This window comes from Triticum aestivum, chromosome 5B (assembly GCF_018294505.1).
Source record: "Triticum aestivum cultivar Chinese Spring chromosome 5B, IWGSC CS RefSeq v2.1, whole genome shotgun sequence".
In the NCBI taxonomy this organism is placed as follows: Eukaryota; Viridiplantae; Streptophyta; class Magnoliopsida; order Poales; family Poaceae; genus Triticum; species Triticum aestivum.
Genome location: NC_057807.1, coordinates 583,248,444 through 583,269,360, shown reverse-complemented (window position 1 = coordinate 583,269,360; position 20,917 = coordinate 583,248,444).

The following is a 20,917-nucleotide window of genomic DNA, read 5'->3' as shown; positions in this document are numbered from 1 at the left end:
AACTCAGTTCCTGAGGACGGCTGCAATGAGACAACCCACCATGTACTCCTACATGGCCTCTCACCGCTACCTTTACCAAATCGTGTTCACACACTTAGCTCACACACAGTAGGACATGTTCACACACCTCTGATTCATTCCCGATGAATCAGACCTGACTCAACTCTAAGCAGTAGCAGGCATGACAAACAAGCATGAATGAGTAGGCACAACAGGGCTCAAACAACTCCTACTCATGCTAGTGGGTTTCATCTATTTACTGTGGCAATGACAGGTCATGCAAAGGATAAAGGGGTTCAGCTACCGCAGCAGGTAACAGATGAATCGTTGTTGTCCTAATGCAGTAAAAGAGAGCAGGAGCGAGAGGGTGGGATTGTATCGGGATGAACAAGGGGGTTTTGCTTGCCTGGCACTTCTGAAGATAACGTTGAGTCTTCATCAGTGTCAACGATCACATCATCGGTATCACGTCTATCGAGAGGGGACAAATACCGGCAACACAGAAGGGAACACAATCAATGCAATGCACAATATGATGCATGCTATGACATGGCAATATGAATGTGTTTTGGGCTAATGCACCTAAAACCAGATTAAATGAAGTTGGTTTGAATCCAAGATTCAAATTCAAACTCCATATGTGGTTATTTAAATGTCATTCACTTCATTTGTCCTAAACAGTAGTGATAAGTTGTTCTAACATGCATGAAAATGGTACAGATGGATTCCTTGAATTTTTCTAATAATTTTTCATATATAAATTATTTAATTTGGAGTTACGGTTAATTTTCTATGATTTTTAGAAGTTTTAGGCATTTTCTGGAATTTCCTGAATATTTAGAATTAAAATAATTTCAGAAAATGAATTATGGCGTCAGCATGACCTCATGCTGACCTCAGCAGGTCAACGGGCGGTCCAGGTCAAACCTGACGTGTGGGGTCCACACGTCAGTGACACAGGGGCTAATCCCGCGTTGACCCGGGCTTTGACCCACTACGGGGCCCACTGTCAGTGTCACGGGGTTAGTTAACAGGGTCATTAGTGCTAATTAGGCGTGCCACGTCGGCAGTCGCCGGAGTCCAGCCGGCGGCGACCAAACCCGGGGCGGCAACACGCCGGAGTTGCTCGGGTTTCGCGTACAGACAGCGGTTTGAGCCGCGGTTGATCTCTACGGACGCGTCGTGGTGAGGCGCGTCGTTTGGTAGCAGCGGGAGGTGCTGAGGTGGTCGGAATCAGCAACAGCGGCGAGCGAGGCGGCGGCCGGAGCTCGGGTGGGTGCGGGGTTAGCGCTGCGGCTTGCAAACGAGCTAGCTGCCACGCTAGCGTTACTCCACGGGTCGTTGCGAGTGCAACGGATGCACGCGCGGGGCCATTTGGTCACCGGGGCTTCGCCGGCGACGAGCCCGCGCGGCGACGGCTACGGTAAGCAAGGGGGCGGCGGCTACGGTAAGCAAACGAAGGCGGGATTAGGGGGAAGAGGACCGGGGGCTCACCACGGTCACGAAGAGATGCTCGGCGAGGTCGGGGACGGTCCGGAGCCGGCGAATTTGACGAAGATGGCCGGCGGGTCCGAGGTAGAAGATGACGGCGATGGCGGCGATGCAGGGCTTCCGGAGGGCTGTGGATCGGTGGGGAGGAAGGAGGGGGTCGAGGCGGAGCTCCTGGGCTAGTCGGGGAGCGAGGGAGGCCCGGTGGGCATGGGTACGGCGACGATGGCGGCGAGCTCCGCTCGGTGGTGTGCGCGAGAGGGAAACAGAGGAGGGAATGGGGTCCAGGGGGAGAGAGGGGAGGTGCAGAGGGCGAGGGCGTCTCCGTGGCGTCGCGAGGGAGTCGGGGAGGCTGCCACGGCGAAGCAGGAGGTGGCCGGCGCTCTTCGGGCGCGCGCCACGCCTCGCCTCTGCCTACTGGCAGAGGAAGAAGAGGACAAGGGGGGGGGGAAGGAGGTGGGCTGGGCCGCGCAGGTGGGCTGCACAGGGGGGGCTGGGCCAGCACAGGTGAGCGCCAGGTAGTACCTTCTCTTTTCTTTTTATTTACTGTTTTCTATTTTTGTTCTGTTTGTTTTGAATTTGGTTTTGAAACCAATTCAATTTATTTTGCTTTTGACAATATTTTTAGGAGCTAAAAGAATTAAAACAATGCTCCACAAAAATATTTCAGAATTATTGGACCTATATTTATTTAATAGTAGATATAAATCCAATTCAAATAATTATTGATTTAATTCAAATGCCCAAATTAAATGTTTCTGAGACACCAAAATATTGGTTTGGATTTTACCTCTTGCCAATATTTCCAGAGGATAACAGGAACATTTTCTTGGACACATTTGAGAAGATTTAATTGTTGGTTATTTTTAGAGGTTTCTGAGGCTTTGAAAATTCCTCAATTCAAATTTCATTTGAATTTAAACATGATGCAGCAAGAGGTCTAGCCTAGTGCATTACCAGAAGCTAGGGATGTGACAGTAAGCATGTGTCAAGGCACATGTCCGGACTGCGAACCAAAGCGTAGGAGTCAAAACTTCTGGGGATTAATGTTATAATAAACGAAGACATCTTTCATTCACCGACCGAATATTCTCTTAAGGAAACTAGCTTTCGGCTTCACCCAGTCTGATGTACACATCCGGCTCAAGCGGCAGTAACAATCGCAGAGGTGCTCCCCTTATGCCCTAGCCGAATTAACGGGAACGTAGGGCATAAACGCAGGAGCCAGGCAACCCAGCTTGGCCACGTCTTAAGTCATATCGATGCATATAATGGTGAAGAAAAGGCACACATGGTAAAAGAAACGCATGTGTGACGGGCGAGAAGCCCTGAAAGTAATTTATATTTAGCTTTCGTATAGGAAGCCCCCAGGTAAAGTTTACACACATAGTGCCGCCGGAGTAATCCGGTAGTCCGTACTATATTAAATACTGTGTGAAAAGAAAGAGATCGAGAAAGGAAAAGGGAGGGGGTATAATTAAAAAAGGAGGGTTAAGGAGACGAACACTGAGTTCGGCGCTAGGCGTAGAATCTCCGGAGTCTGGCCACGTTCCATGGGTTCGGCTCGAGTCTGTTATCGGACGCATTACATAAGCGGTACGCTCCTCCAGTGAGAACTTTGTCGATGATGAAGGGGCCTTCCCACTTGGGTTTGAGCTTGTCCTTCTTCTTCTCCGGTAAGCGTAGAACTAGTTCACCAATATTATAAGTTTTGGCCCACACTTCTCTGCTTTGGTATCGTCGAGCCTGTTGCTGATAGAATGCGGAACGGGCCTTAGCGACATCGTGCTCCTCCTCTAGGGCATCCAAATTATCCTACCGAGCTATCTCGGCTTCCTTCTCTTCGTACATGCGTACGCGTGGCGAATCATGTATTATGTCGCAAGGTAGCACTGCTTCCGCGCCGTACACCATGAAAAATGGTGTATATCCGGTGGTGCGATTCGGCGTGGTCCGTAGCCCCCAGAGTACGGAGTCGAGCTCCTCGACCCATTGAGTGTCCGACTTTGTCAAGGATCGCACTAGTATGGGTTTGATGCCGCTCATAATAAGACCGTTTGCCCGTTTGACCTGACCATTTGTTTGAGGATGGTAGACGGAAGCATAGTCGAGCTTAATGCCCATTTTTCTGCACCAAGTTCACCTCATCGGCCATGAAATTTGAGCCATTATCGGTGATGATGCTGTGGGGGACACCGTATCGACGTACGACCCCGGATATGAAGTCTATGACTGGTCCAGATTCGTCCGTTTTCACTAGTTTGGCTTCTATCCATTTGGTGAACTTGTCAACCATGACCAATAAGTATTTTTTCTTATGGCTTCCCCCTTTAAGGGGTCCAACCATATCCAACCCCCAGACTGCGAAGGGCCAGGTTATGGGGATTGTTTGGAGAGCGGTAGGGGGCATATGACTCTGATTGGCAAAGAGCTGGCAACCTACGTAGTGTTCGACAAGGTCCTGTGCGTCTGCTCGGGCTGTCAGCCAACAGAAACCTGTACGGAAGGCCTTGTCGACTAATGTTCGAGCCGCAGCATGGTGCCCGCCCAGTCCGGCATGGATTTCAGCCAAGAGCTGCCGCCCTTCCTCTTCGGAGATGCACCTTTGGAGCACTCAAGTGGCACTTTTCTTATAGAGTTCCCCTTCATGGACTTTGTAAGCTTTAGAATGCCGGACAATGCAATGTGCTTCATTCTGGTCGTCGGGGAGCTCCTGCCTATTTAGTTAGGCCAAGAAAGGCTCAGTCCACGGGGCAATGACAGCCATTATTTCGTGGGCTGACGATGTTATTTCTGTGGTAGAACCTCCGATTACGTCTGATAGTTCGGAATCTCGGGATGTATTCGGATCTATGCTGGTATTTCCGGACTCCCCTTCCCATACCACGGATGGCTTGAATAGCCTTTCTAGGAATATACTAGGTGGGACGGGGTCGCGCTTAGCGCCGATGAGAGCAAGGACATCTGCCGCTTGATTGTTTTCTCGAGCCACATGGTGGAATTCGAGCCCCTCAAACCGAGCTGACATTTTAAGGACGACATTGCGATAGGCCGCCATTTTCGGATCCTTGGCGTCAAAGTCTCCATTTTTTGTGATATTGCGAGGTTTGAATCCCCGTGCACTTCTAGGCTTTGAATGCCCATCGAGACTGCCATCCGAAGACCGTGCAACAGAGCCTCATATTTGGCTGCATTGTTGGAATCTATGTATAATATTTGGAGGACGTATTGGACCGTGTCTCTAGTGGGAGAAGTCAGGACTATGCCTGCTCCCAATCTGGCCAGCATTTTAGAGCTGTCAAAGTGCATGATCCAGTTCGAGTACGCGCCGTACTCTTTAGGGAGTTCGGCTTCCAACCATTCGGCGACTAAGTCAGCTAATACTTGCGACTTGATAGCCCATCGAGACTTGTATGTTATGTCAAACAGGAGGAGCTCGATGGCCCATTTAGCAATCCGGCCCGTGGCATCATGGTTATTTATTATATCGTTTAGTGGTACTTTGGAGGCCACCTTAATCCAACACTCTTGAAAGTAGTGTCGTAGCTTTCGGGATGACATGAAGACCGTGTATGCTATTTTTTGATAGTGTGGGTATCAGGATTTGCATGGGGTGAGGACTGTGGATACGTAATAAATCGGCTTCTGTAGCGGGAATTTGTATCCGTCGACTTCCCGTTCGACGACGAGTACTGTGCTTACAACTTGATGTGTTGCAGCTATGCACAGCAGCATAGGTTCGCCGATATTTGGCGCTGTTAGGACTGGATTTTTGGCCAATAAGGTTTTTATTTCATCGAGTCCGGCCGTGACCGCATCTGTCCACGCGAAGTGTTCGGTATGCCAAAGAAGGCGGTAAAGAGGCAATGCCTTTTCTCCTAGCCTGGAGATAAAGCCGCTTAAAGCAGCCACGCATCCAGCTAGCTTCTGGATATGTTTGAGCTCTGTTGGTATAGCCAACTGCGACAAAGCTCGGATTTTTGCCGGATTGGCTTCAATTCCTCTATTGGAAACGATGAAGCCCAGCAGTTTTCCGGAGGGGACGCCAAAAATGCATTTATCCGGATTCAGCTTGATGTCGTATGTTCGTAGGTTGTCGAACGTAAGCCTCAAGTCATCTATTAGGGTTTCGACGTGTCTTGTTTTTATGACTACGTCGTCCATGTATGCCTCCACTGTTTTGCCGATTTGCTTTTCCAAGCATGTTTGAATCATGCGTTGATAGGTTGCTCCGGCATTCTTAAGCCCGAAAGGCATAGTGTTGAAGCAGAAAGGGCCATACGGCGTTATGAAAGCTGTTGCAGCTTGGTAGGACTCTGCCATCTTTATTTGATGGTATCCAGAGTATGCGTCGAGGAAACACAGCGAGTCATGTCCAGCTGTGGCATCGATGATTTGATCGATGCAAGGGAGGGGAAAGGGATCCTTGGGGCAAGCCTTGTTAAGGTCTTTGAAGTCGACGCACAGGCACCAGGATTTGTCCTTCTTTGGTACCATTACCAAGTTCGCCAGCCAATCCGGATGTTTGATATCTCTGATGAATCCGGCCTCGAGTAGCTTGGCTAGCTCCTCCCCCATGGCTTGCCGTTTGGGCTCTGAAAATCACCTTAGGGTTTGTTTAACAGGCTTGTATCCCTTCAGTATGTTAAGGTTGTGTTCGGCCAATTCGCGGGCGATGCCCGGCATGTCCGATGGGTGCCAGGCGAAGATATCCTAATTCTCGCGTAAGAAGTCGCGCAGTGCGGCGTCCATAGCGGGGTTCAGCTGTGTCCCGATGGAAGATGTCTTCATGGGGTCCATTGGGTGGACTTGGAATTTGATTACCTCATCTGCGGGTTTGAGTGAGGTGGACTTAGGTCGTTTGTCGAGTATCACGTCGTCCCTGTCCACGGTGGCGCGCATCATTGTTAATTCTTCTGCCGCTAGGGCTTCAGATAGTGCTTCCAAGGCTAGTGCTGCAGTTTTGTTTTCGGCGTGGAGTGCGACGTCCGGATCACTAGCTAGAGTGATGATTCCATTGGGTCCGGGCATTTTAAGCTTCATATACCCATAATGGGGTATGGCTTGAAAGCTTGAAAATGCGTCCCGCCCTAGAAGGGCGTGGTATCCGCTATTGAAAGGAGCCACTTGGAAGGTGATTTCTTCGGACCTGTAATTCTCTGGGGTGCTGAATACCACATCGAGTGTGATTTTTCCCGCACACCGTGCCTCCCGACTAGGGATAACTCCCCTGAAGGTTGTGCCACTTTGTTTAATGTGGCCTTTGTCAATCTCCATCTTCTTGAGTGTTTCTTCGTAGATTAGGTTTAATCCGCTTCCGCCGTCCATGAGTACTTTAGTGAGCCGAAAGCCCTCCACTATTGGGTTGAGGACCAGAGCGGCCGGCGCCCGGACGGACTGGAATTGGGGTTCGTCACTGGCATTGAAGGTTATAGCAGTGTCGTTCCACGGGTTTATTTTCACCACATGGCAAATTTCAGTGGAGCTTCGATGCGCTCGCTTGCGCCTATTGTTTGAGGCAAAGGTCTTGAAGACTGTCAGTACCGTATTGTGTTCCTTGGAGGGATGTGGTTCTGCTTTATGGCTCTCGAGGAGATCCTCACCACTCTTGGCTACCTGCCGGAGTATCCAACATGCTCTAAGGCTTCGGGCCGGCATTGCATTCGGAGTGCTGTGCAGCTTACATGGCCCGTTGAGCCATTCTTCAAATACGGTTCCCCGCCCTGGGGCGGGTTTTGGTTTCTTGGGAATTGAGTTGGTAGACTTACGAGAGTTCGGCCGTTTAGTTCGAACAAAGGTTCTGGTGAGGGCCGTACTATCCCAAAATTCTGTTTGGGTCTTCCAGGCACTTTCCATCGCGCAGTACTTCCGTACTATGGTTTCCAAGTTCGTAAAGTGCGCTATGTCACGGTGACTTATAGCATTAAGGAGTCCTTTGTTCATGCAGTTTCTGCAGAAAAGAGAGACTACGTCCTCCTTGTGGCAGTCCTTGACTTTACTAAGAGCGAGGAGAAATCTGGCCTAGTAATGGTGTATCGTCTCCTGGGACCCCTGCGTGATACAGGAGAGACAGTTTAAGTCTGGGTGGGCATCGTTGGCTGAATCCGGATTCTGATCCGATCGGACTCCCGGGGGCAGGGGAAGTTCCGAGCCCAACAGTTTGGGATCTGGAGTATTACCCAATCCCTTCGGCCCAACGCTCGATTCTAAGTCCGGGACCTGGGCCATGTCTTCCTTTAGATGGGTGTTCGGCTCACTGAGTTCGGTCATCTGGACATAATTCATCCTCAAAGTTGAGGAGCAACCCGTGTGTGGTTCCTCCACTACCGCTATCTCATGGGTGGCCGGCGGGGATCTAATGTCCCTCTAGTCGGGTTTAAGCCCAATCCGGTCGTAGTTCGTAGCGACTCCCAAAGCGGTGATGCGATCCAAGAGCTCGTTAAGAGAGGAGAGCTCGGCAAGCTCCGAATCGATGCGGAGGTTATGCGTGATGACCCGAGAGGTCATTATCAGCGCGACAGCCGATGGGGCAGTCATAATGAAGCCGCGAAGCCGGAGAGTCTGGCCTACAGCCAGCGCTCCCCCAGAGGTGATGTCGTCCTCGACAACGAGACGAGCCATCGAGCCTTTGCACCGGTGACACAAAGGAACTCTCAATGAAAGCACCAATGTCGGTGTCAAAACTGGCGGATCTCGGGTAGGGGGTCCCGATCTGTGCGTCTTAGGCTGATGGTAACAGGAAGCAAGGGACACAATGTTTACCCAGGTTCGGGCCCTCTCGATGGAGGTAAAACCCTACTTCCTGCTTGATTAATATTGAAGATATGAGTAGTACAAGAGTAGATCTACCACGAGATCGTAGAGGCTAAACCCTAAGAGCTAGCCTATGATGGTATGATTGTAATTGTGATTGGCCTTCTAAGGACCATCCTCTCCGGTTTATATAGACACCGGAGAGCTAGGGTTTACATGGAGTCGGTTACAAGGAAGTAAACATAATATCCGGATCGCCTAGCTTGTCTTTGATGCAAAGGAGAGTCCCATCCGTACACGAGCCGAAGTCTTGAGTCTTGTATCTTGACACTTCTATAGTCCGGACGATGAATATAGTCCGGCTGTCCGGATACCCCCTTATCCAGGACTCGCTCACCTACACCTCCAGCTCCATCCACATCAACTGAAGCGTTCGTCCAAGGAGTCATATCTACACCACCACATCAAGACCAAGCCTGAGAGACGACATAGTACTATGCATTTTTTAGGAACTTTTTGGTAACTTGTTGCCAAAGGGGGAGAAAAATGTATAGATCATAGGCTTCGAGAGAGAGAGAGAGAGTTGCTTTTGTTCTCTCTTGCTTTGGTGGTTAAACTTTATTTGCGTGTTTCAGATACTTTAGGTCTGTGTGATACCTGGATGATCAGGTGTTTGATCATATGCTACATTTATGCTTGTTGGATGACATTATCCCATCTATCCCTATTTGATCATTCACTTTTCTTGGTGATGTGTGCATGTATTCAATCTTTATTATTTTTGAGCACTCCACCAAGATGTATGTGACATGAAAGAGTAACCCATGAGCCTAACTCTTTGTGCATTTGCAGTCCAAAGCAAATCTTAAACTATGCACAAATTTAGGGGGAGCTCTTGCTTATCACATACTTCTCAAAGCGACAATGTTTTTCACTCTTATTATTATTTGTCGAAGCTTTGATCTATATGTTGTCATCAATTACCAAAAAGGGGGAGATTGAAAGTGCAACTATCCCTAGGTGGTTTTGGTAATTCCTAACAACATATAGCTCATTGAGCTAACATCATTCCAAGATGAACATTTCAGGAAAAGCTCAATGAATGGCATGGCATGGATAAGGAAAGTGGATCCCTCAAAATACTAAGGATAAAAGGATTGGCTCAAGCTCAAAAGCTCAAGATTCTACATTTTATATTTTAGTGATCCAAGATCACATTGAGTCTATAGGAAAAGCTAATACTATCAAGGAGGGATGAGGTGTTGTTTAATGAGTTTCTTGCTCCACAGTGCTTAGTGATATGCTCCAAAAACCCTCAACTACTTTCTCATATCCACATATGACCCAAACCAAAAGTCAAACTCGGCCCCACCAATTATTTCTACCCGGAGCCACCGAGTTCAGATGTCATAGCCATTGCCACAAACCCTAGGCAAATCGGTCTCACCGATAGGGATCTCGGTCTCACCGAGATGGGACTGTAATCTCTCTTTTTCCCTTCATAACGTTTAGGTCTCACCGAGATGAGCGATCGGTCCCACCGATATTGCAATGTAAACTCTCTGTTTCCTTTTCGTAACATTTCGGTCTCACCGAAATGAGCGAACCGGTCCCACCGAGTTTACCTGACCAACTCTCTAGTTAGCTTATTACCAAAATCGGTCTCACCGAGTTTGTGTAATCGGTCTCACCGAGATTACGTTATGCCCTAACCCTAACCATATCGGTCCCACCGAAAATCCTAACGGTCACTAGGTTTACTAAATCGGTCTGACCGAGTTTGTTGATTCGGTCCCACCGAGATTGGTAAATTGTGTATAACGGTTAGATTTTGTGTGGAGGCTATATATACCCCTCCACCTCCTCTTCATTCGTGAAGAGAGCCATCAGAACAAACCTACACTTCCAACTTACCATTTCTGAGAGAGAACCACCTACTCATGTGTTGAGGCCAAGATATTCCGTTCCTACCATATGAATATTGATCTCTAGCCTTCCCCAAGTTTCTTTCCACTCAAATCTTCTTTCCACCAAATCCAAATCCTGTGAGAGAGAGTTGAGTGTTGTGGAGACTATCATTTGAAGCACAAGAGCAAGGAGTTCATCTTCAACACACCATTTGTTACTTCTTGGACAGTGGTGTCTCCTAGATTGGCTAGGTGTCACTTGGGAGGCTCCAACAAGATTGTGGAGTTGAACCAAAGAGTTTGTAAGGGCAAGGAGATCGCCTACTTCGTGAAGATCTACCGCTAGTGAGGCAAGTCCTACGTGGGCAACAGCCATGGTGGGATAGGCAAGGTTGCTTCTTCGTGGACCCTTCGTGGGTGGAACCCTCCGTGGACTCGCGCAGCCGTTACCCTTCATGGGTTGAAGTCTCCATCAATGTGGATGTACGATAGCACCACCTATCGGAACCACGACAAAAATATCCGTGTCTCCAATTGCGTTTGAATCCTCCAATCCCTTCCCTTTACATTCTTGCAAGTTGCATGCTTTACTTTCCGCTGCTCATATATTCTTTGCATGCTTGCTTGAATTGTGTTAAGATTTCTTGACTTGTGCTAAGATAGCTAAAATATGCCAAAGACTAAAATTGTGAAAAGGATAAGTTTTTAATTGGTCAAGTAGTCTAATCACCCCCCCTCTAGACATACTTCCGATCCTACACTTTGCAAGCGTTGATTTGTCCTTTCCCCCTCCCCCTCCAGGTGGGCAAGTGTGCCCGTGTGGGTTGCTTTTTATCTGAAACAAAGAGAAAAATGATGTCAAATACAATTAAGAAACAATACACATAATCTGAATATAGAATGGATAAATAATCTGATAAAAAGATTAATTTGTAATACCTGAATCAATTTTCTCTTTAGCATAGTGGATGCATGCAACCTCCACCTACACCTATCATAAGGGCAATGAACAGTGAATCTTCTTGGCTCACTCCTATCAAGCTCATAGGAGTTTTCAGTGAGAATGCAATATGTAGTCACTGCATTACGACAGTCCACCATCGATTTGAATATGGTTCATGGAGTAAGCTCAGGATTCTCTCTGTTCCACTCAATTGTTGGCATGTCCTCACCATCGTATTCTTGTAAAACTAAGGAGTCGATGTTCTCCTCCCTCTCTTCATCGTTAGTGTCATCAAATCTAGCACAGCTGCTAGGCTCCTATGCATATTCATCTTCCACTGCCTGTTGACTAACTCTATCTACCAGTTCAGGGAATAGAATCTCATCCTCATCATCATGTTGAGGCACTTCCTCGTCAGGCTCTACATCTACTTCTACATCAGGTGCAGAAGGGAGAGGAGAAGTGGCAGAATTAGCGGCAGCCGACATGTTGTGGCTTGCAGAACCACTAGGTTTACTTGGTCTCGACCTACAAGGAGTGCAAGGACGCTCGCTATTAGCAGAGACAGATGATGTCTGAACACCCTTCCCCTCTGGGATACGTTGTTTGCATGCTTGAAGCACACCGATATGGATTTTACTGAAACGGTTGTCAGCATTCAAACTAAATAGCAATCCCAGATGCTCATCACAAGTTAATGGGAAAAATCTCTGCTTGGTACTATCAAAATATCTCAGTTCAACAACATCGGCAGGGCTCCACGGATACTCACAATAGAGTGCCTCACGGAAATCTGTGAATGAAACTCTGGTTTCTACCACCTTAGGATAGAAAAACCCAGAAATCAGACACGGTTTAGTTCCACGCAGCTCACTAGTTTCCATTCTAACCGCCAGCCGAAAAGCAAGTGCAGGATCAACCTTATTCGATTGAAATAAGATAAAGGGCGCAGTTAGGCCGAAAGTTTTCAGATAAATTGCACTGATTCACGCTAACGGTGGTCATATACAGCCTAATTTACGGATCTCCTAATCAATTTGAGAGCAAAATGATGCTTACCCAGGTGGAATCCATGAATTATCCCCCTCTGATTCGACCCAATCATCTCCACGGTCGATGGGCCGGACGGGGTGCTCCCCCGACATCGCTTCCTAATCCTAGATGGGGAGAGAGGGTAGATGCGGCGGAGGCGGCACGACAGCGGCAGAGGCGGCACGATGGCGGTGGAGGGGGCGGCGCGGAAGCGACTTGATCTGATTCGGGTCACAGTGAGGGGAACCTAAAATGAGTGTCAGCTTCGCGGCCCCACTGGTTAGCACATAACGGTTAAAAAGTGGACTCGGCCCTACGCAGCCCCACTCGTCAGAGTTAACGGTCAAGCCATTGACCCGACGGCAACGTCCCCTGTGACCAGTTCTGAGGGTTTCAGCCAAGGGAGTGGGGAAAAGTGAGCAAAAGTTAAGATCATGGGGATGAATGAGTAGAACTAAGGAACCAAGGGCACAAAAATAAAAATCCCAATCATTAAACAAGCAAACATATGCAAACAATGCAAACATAAGAGCAATCTGTCTAAACAGAATAGTCTGTAAAGAGTGCAACATTCATCATACTTCCTTAACTTGAAAATTCTAAAAAATTACCACACTTTGGAAAATTTATTATAGCTTACTATGCAAAACTTTTCAACATTTTATCACATTCTGACTTTTCTAGAGAATTTTTGCAACAACAACAAACTTTCTGTTTTGAAACAACAACTCATATACTTGCAAAATAAGCATGGTAAAGGCTATCCTTGACATTTTTATTGAAAAGAAAGATGCAAAACATTATTCCAAATAACAGCAAGCAAAACCTAACAAAAGAAAATGGCGCTCCAAGCAAAACACATATCATGTGACGAATGAAAATATAGCTCGAAGTGAGGTTAGCGATAATGTTGGAGACGAAAGAGGGGATGCCTTTCGGGACATCCCCAAGCTTAGTTGCTTGGATCTTCCTTGGATATTAACTTGGGGTGCCTTGGGCATCCCCAAGCTTAGGATCCTCTTGCTCCTTATTCTCCTCATATTGACATCTCACCCAAAGCTTGAAAACTTCAATCACACAAAACTTAACGGAACTTCGTGAGATGGGTTAGTATGATAAAGAGCAAACCATTTCACTTTCGTACCATCAAAGACAAGATTCATTATTGTTTCCACACAATGCCTAATGTAGCATATCATTTCCACAATTTATATTGAGCAATATAAGCCATAGAAATGAGGAAACAAGCAAACTATGCATTGGAAACAGAATCTATCAAAAACAGAATAGTCTGAAGTAATCTGTAATCCAACTATACTTCCGCTACTCCAAAAAATTCTAACAAATTAGGACAACATAGATAATTTTATATCTATCACCTGTAAAAAATTAAGATCAAAAGCACATTCCAGTGAAATTTCAAAATTCCTCGACCGAGTGCAAAAGTTTCTGTTTTTGGACAGAATCAAGTCAACTATCATCCACACTATCCCAAAGGCTTTACTTGACACTTTATTAAAAAAAGCAATAAAACATGATTACTATAGTAGCTAATCATGTGAACACACAAAAATAATAGGTGAAAGTGTTGGGTTGTCTCCCAACAAGCGCTTTTCTTTAATGTCTTTTAAGCTAGGCATGATGATTTCAATGATGCTCACATAAAAGATAAGAATTGAAACATAAAGAGAGCATCATGAATCATAAGACTAGAACATTTAAGTCTAACCCACTTCCTATGCATAGGGATTTTGTGAGAAAATAATTTATGGGAGCAAGAATCAACTAGCATAGGAGGGCAAAACAAGCAATACTTCAAAACTTTCAACATAAAGAGAGAAAACTTGATATTATTGAGATATTTAAAAGCATAAGTTTCTCTCTCATAGTAATTTTTAGTGGCATCATGTGAATTCAACAATATAACTATCACATAAAGCGTTCTTTTCATGATCCACAAGCATAGAAATTTTATTACTCTCTGCATAAGCAATTTTATTCTCATTCATAATACTGGGAGCAAACTCAACAAAATAACTATCATGGGATTGAAAATTAAAATCATGATGACAAGTTTCATGTTTATCATTATTCTTAATGGCATACATGTCATGACCATAATCATCATAGATAGCAACTTTGTTGTCCTGATCAATTGAAGCCTCTTCCAAAATACTGGATTCATCACTAAATAACGTCATGACCTCTCCAAATCCACTTTTTCAATATTGTAACAAGATTCAACACCCTCCAAAATAGTGGGATCATTACCTAGAGTTGACACTCTTCCAAACCCACTTTCATCAATATAATAATCATAAATAGGAGGCATGCAATCATCATAATAATTTTTTCCATCAAAACTTGGGGGACAAAAGATATCATGTTCATCAAACATAGCATCCCCAAGCTAATGGCTTTGCATATCATTAGCATCATGGATATTCAAAGAGTTCATACCAACAACATTGCAATCATACTCATCATTCAAATATTTTGTGCCAAACAATTTATTAAATTCTTCTTCTAACAATTGAGCACAATTTTCCTTTCCATCATTTTCACGAAATATATTATAAAGATGAACAATATGATGAAACCTCAATTCAATTTTTTGTAGTTTTCTTTTATAAACCAAACTAGTGATAAAACAAGAAACTAAAAGATTCAATTGCAAGATCTAAAGGTATACCTTCATGCACTCACCTCCCCAGCAACGGCGCCAGAAAAGAGCTTCATGTCTACTACAAACTTTATTCTTGTAGACTCGTGTTGGGCCTCCAAGCGCAGAGTTTTGTAGGACAATAGCAATTTTCCCTCAAGTGGATGACCTTAGGTTTATCAATCCGTGGGAGTCGTAGGATGAAGATAGTCTCTCTCAAGCAATTCCGCAATCAAATACAAGAAATCTCTTGTGTCCCCAACACACCCAATACAATGGCAAATTGTATAGGTGCACTAGTTCGGCAAAGAGATGGTGATAAAAGTGTAGTAATGATAGTAGATATTGATCTTGGTAGTGCGAACAATAAAAAACAGCAAGGTAGTAAATAGTAAAATGGAGCACAAACGGTATTGCAATGATGGAAAATGAGGCCCAGGGTGCATACTTTCACTAGTTCAATCTCTCAACAATGCTAACATAGTTGGATCATATGATTATCCCTCAAAGTGCAATAAAGAATTACTCTCGAGTTCCTATTAGCGGAGAACAAAAGATAGAAATTGTTTGTAGGGTACGAAACCACCTCAAACCTATTCTTTCCGATCAATCTATCCTAGAGTTCGTACTAAAATAACACAAAGCTATTCTTTCCGATCAATCTAACCAAGATTTCGTACTAAATAATACCATGACACACATGAGCCAACTCTAATGTCACCTAGATACTCCAATGTCACCACAAGTATCCATGAGTTAATTCTACAATATGCATCAAACAACTTCATGATCATAATATTCAATCCACACAAAGAACTACAAGGAGACCCTAAAGTGCATCAACCCCTATGCATATATTACCCCAATGTCACCTCGGGAATCCATAAGTTGAGTGCCATAACATACATCAAGTGAATCAATATGATACCCCATTGTCACCTCAAGTATTCATATCGCAAGACATACATCATGTGTTCTCAGATCTGAACATTCAATCCGACAAGACAAAACTTCAAAGGGTAAAGATTCAATTCATCACAACAAGAGTAGAGAGGGTAGAAACATCATATGATCCATCTATGTTAACAAAGCCCATGATATATCAAGATCGTGACATCTCAAGATCACGAGAGAGAGAGAGAGAGAGGTTAAACACATAGCTACTGGTACAAACCCTCAGCCCCGAGGGTGGACTACTCCCTCCTCATCGTGGTGGCTGCCGGGATGATGAAGATGGCCACCGGTGATGATCTCCCCCTCTGGCAGGGTGCCAGAACAGGCTCCTGATTGGTTTTCGGTGGCCACAAAGACTTGCGGTGGCGGAACTTCCGATCTAGGGTCTTCATGAGGGTTTTGGGATATTTGAGAATTTATAGGGCGAAGAAGGGGTGTGGGAGGTCACCGAGGTGGGCACAACCCATCGGGGCATGCCTGGGGGCCTAGGCGTGCCCTGGTGGGTTGTTGTGCCCCCCTCGGGGCACCCCCAGGTGCTGCTCTGGCCCATTGGTAGTCTTCTGGTCCATAAAAAATCCACAAAAAGTTTTGCGGTGTTTGGAGAACTTTCATTTCTATACAAAAAACAACATCACGGTAGTTCTGCTGATTATAGCGCCAGTCCGGGTTAGTTCCATGCAAATCATACCAAAACCATATAAAATTATTGTAAACATGGCATCACTACTTCAAAAATTATAGATACGTTGGAGACGTATCAAGCCTTCAGGCATGTCCATTCGGGCATATTTCCCAGAAGATTTCCTGGTTCTCTGTAGCTCGTCGGAGCTGCGGAATAGGATGGTTAGCCGGCGCCGTGCAAGCACCGATCAGTTCGACCTGTTGTTGTGATCCGGGCGGTCAAGGAGCATGGAACTGGCATCCCCATGCCTTTCCTGGTCCCTCTTGCTCTGTGAGGTGTCCCGGCAAATGTGTGGATGAGGCGCACCACCGACGTGCTCCTCCATGGCCTCGGCATCGTCGTCAAGGTGGAACGACATGTCCGGCTTCATAGTCTGGTCGCGGATAGACGACCAGGCGCGCATCCCGTCTCGAAGCATTCTCGCCATTGAAGAGCCTGGGCGGTGGAGCAGCCACGCGGTATAAGCAGCGGGAGTGGACAATGCCATCTAGTATCCTATCTCCATCTCGCAGGAGGCCGCGGCGGTCCGTCTGGGTCCTTATGGCTTCTGCCAGGCCCGCCACCGTCACCTCCCTGGTAGCCGTTGAGTCATGAGGGGACCGAGGACGCGCCTGGAAGTGCGCAAGGCCCGGGCTTTGGCCAGCCAGGTGGGCACGACGGCCACATGAATGGCACCGGTGGCTCGCCGGCAAGCTCAACGGCATCGGCTCCTACGCCGGCCAGGCGGTGCGCCGTTCAAACGGGCAGAGAGGCTTCCCAGTCACGTCAGGCTCTGCACGGAGGGCCCAAATCCAATGTCTGAGCAGCGATGGCCGCTGGCGTCACCACAGCCAGGCAGGTGGACTCGGTGGTTGTTGACAGGCCAATGAGGACTGGACAGGTGGAATCCTGATAGGAAGCTGCAATCCCACAGTCTGTGCAAAGTTGTGTCAGAGCCCGCGCCTCTCTGCCCAATGTTGCGGGCCAGATAGGGACACATACGAGGCTTCTGGAGCCCATAGCTGGTGGGACAAACGTCTCTTTGGGAAGGCTGCAGGGAGACAGCGCTCCACCAGCGCGCATGACTGTGGGCCCCGTGCTCCCCGCCAAGAAACCCTGGATCCTGCCTGGGGAATTAGGCTTCTGTTTGCATTGGTGGTTGGGTTCTGCTCCTCCCAGAGGGGGGGTGTCCACCAGTAGGCAGCTGGCCCCGCTGCAGGCGAATCTCACGGAACCCAATGTGGATGGCGATCCCTCCACGCTAGCGGATTGGAACTGCATGGTGGAATCCGCGGGACCCGGGCCCACTTTGCATGGTGATATGACACCCCCCATGCACAAACGAGGCTGGTTGGTTTCTGGTTAGTCTTTCTGAGGCTGATCAGCCGCAAACAACACCCGGATCAGATGCGCACATGGATGAACTAGAGCAGACTCAGGTGGCACCTGACCCACCATCCCCGGGTGCCCAAGTGACACAGCTATGCAACAAAATTCGACGTGAAATATCTCCCATGCTTGCGCAGCCCAAAGGAAGAGAGGTACCGAAACAACAAAGAAGGCCGAGGCAAAAGCGACCACCAGTCACCTCCCCGTGGAGGAGTGTTCGTCTAGCAAAAGGTGGGAGGGGATCCAAAGCTTCCAAGCCGCAAGCGATCATTATCAGGAAGCTTTGCCTAGCAAATGAAGGCGACCAAATCAGTGACGAGGCCTTGGAGGCATATGCCCGTTTGTTTGACAAGCCACTCCTAGACAGCCAAATCCAGGCCATACTCGCACTATTCGGGTGGGAGCCATCGTGCCTCCCGCTCCAAAGCAAGGAGGGGGCAATGGTGGATGGGCAGTAGAAGTCGTGCGTGGTTCGACTTGTGGAGTTGGTGTGGGCTTGCAACATGCCAAACCACCCCCAAAGTTGTTAGTGTGGGATGTCCGTGGCCTCAACTCGGCGGCTAGGAGGAATGCAATCTTTCAGGTGCTAGAGGAGGCTAAGCCAAGCATTGTATGCTTGCAAGAGACCAAGCTAGAAGTGGTCACGCTGGAACTTGTAAAACATTGCTTGGGAAATAAATTCAACAACTTCTACTATGTGCCTGCGGTAGGGACCCGAGGTGGAGTTTTACTCGCATGGGACACGTTGGTCGTGTCTCTCTCAAATCGCCACACCACAGAAATCACACTTACGATGCTGGTGCAACAAGAGGGGAAGCCCCTTTGGGGGCTAACTAGGGTATACGGACCCCAAGGCAACACAGAAAAGGTTGACTTCTTACAAGAAATTGCAGACATCAGAGACTTGCACGCTGGGCCTTGGATGATTATGGGGGATTTCAATCTCATCGTAAACGCGGAGGATAAGAACAATGCAAACTTAAACTGACGGATGATGGCAAGGTCTCGATCTCTTCTTAACAGACTTGAACTGAAAGAAACTTACCTTCATGGAAGGAGGTATACGTGGACTAACGAAAGGCAAAACCCCACGATGGAGAAGATCAATCAATTCTTTATGACAAATTCTTGGGAAGATATATATCTAGCAAACCTCCTATCAGCTCGAGGGATGGCGATCTCAGATCATTCTCCGTTATTGGTGGACATGGACATGGAATTCACATACGGACGTCGGTTCCATTTTGAGAGTTTCTGGGCCAAGGCGAAAGGGTATCTTGATACGGTCCAGCAGGCGTGGCAATCTGTTTCCTCACAAGGAAACCCCTTCATGGTGCTGGAGAACAAGTTAAAAGCGACAGCGAAGGCATTGCAAAGCTGGAGCGATAGATGGATAGGCAACATGAAGCTGCAGCTAGCCATGGCAATGGAGTTGATAGGGCGCTTTGATGCTGCTGCCGACATGCGCGCCCTCACAGAGCAAGACTGGGGGCTACGCAAACTACTGAAAAGGAAGCTGCTCAGTTTGAGCTAGCTTGAGAGAACCATGGCCCGCCAGCGATCCAGGCTTCTGTTTCTCAAGGAGGGAGATGCAAACACTGATTTCTTCCATATGCATCCTCGTTTTCGATAGAGAAAGAACTCCATCATGATGTTAAAGCACCAGGGTGAGATACATACAGATCAAGACAACATCTCGACAGCGGTGGATGACTACTATGACGCGCTTTTGGGAGAGTCCTTAGCTAGGGTTTCTTCCTTAAACCTGGACCGGCTAGATCTCCCTTTTTTTACCTATCTCATCTGGAGGTCCAGTTTTCTGCCGACGAGGTGGTAAAGGCAATCAAGAGCATGCCTTTGGACAAGGCTCCTGGCCCGGACGGGTTCACTGGGCGATTCTACCTAACCTGCTGGCCGATAATCAAACAAGATTTTATGCGGGCGCTCGAACAATTCCACAAAGGTGACATGAGGGGCCTAGCTGTGATAAACAAGGCACTTGTAACATTGTTGCCCAAGCGAGAGGGGGCGATTGACATCAAAGACTATAGGCCGGTGAGCCTGGTGCATGGGGCAATCAAGATCTTCGACAAGGCCCTTGCCATAATGCTTGTCGAGGCTGGTCGGTCACCACCAGAGTGCATTCATACGTGGACAGACGTTGCACGACAACTTTATGTTTGTACAGTGCATGGCCTGGAGACTGCACGCGCTCCGGCACCCCACGGTCATGCTCAAGCTGGATATCACGAAGGCTTTCGATACGGTAAAGTGGTCGTTTGTACCAGAAGTTCTGGAGAGGCTTGGTTTTTGGAGGCCGGTGGAGATCATGGATTTGTGGCCTTCTGGCAACTTCATCGACGAGGATAGTGGTAAATGGCACGCCAGGTAGACCGATCCTTCCCTGCCAGGGGCTTAGACAAGGGGCTCCACTCTCTCCAATGTTGTTCATCTTATGCATGGAGCCCTTGCGCTGCCTCTTCCAGTACAACATGGAGCGTGGGCTTCTCACGCCCCTGACTAGAGCGGGTTTACAAAACCGGGTGTCTTTGTTTGCTGACGATGTCATGGTGTTCCTCAAACCGACAGACATAGAGGCTCGCACGTGTGGAACTATCTTGGACCTCTTCGGAAAGGCTTCAGGGCTGGGGGTCAACATGAACAGAAGTGTTGTTTATCCTATCCAGTGCTCCCAAGAGGAGACGGCAAGAGTTTGCTCCACGCTCGGGTGCGCATCCGCCTCCTTCACATGCACCTACCTCTCGGGCTACCTCTCACCCTCCGTAAGCAAAGTGCAGCCCAGCTGCAAGCTCTGGTCGACAAATTGGCGGACTTCTTGCCGCACTGGAAAGCGGCAATGTTACCGAAAAGTGGACGGCTCACGCTAGTGTTATCAGTGCTATGTGCAATTCCTATCCACTCCATGCTAGCCCTCAGCCTGCCGGCAAAAATCATCAAGGCACTTAACAAGATCTGCCGTGGTTTTCTCTGGTGCGGTAAGAAAGAAGTGACAGGAGGAAAGTGTTCTGTGGCATGGGAAGATGTATGTCGTCCTAAGTGGGCTGGCGGGCTTGGAATCCCGAACCTCAGATGGTTGAACAAGTCATTACAAGCAAGGTGGCCCTGGT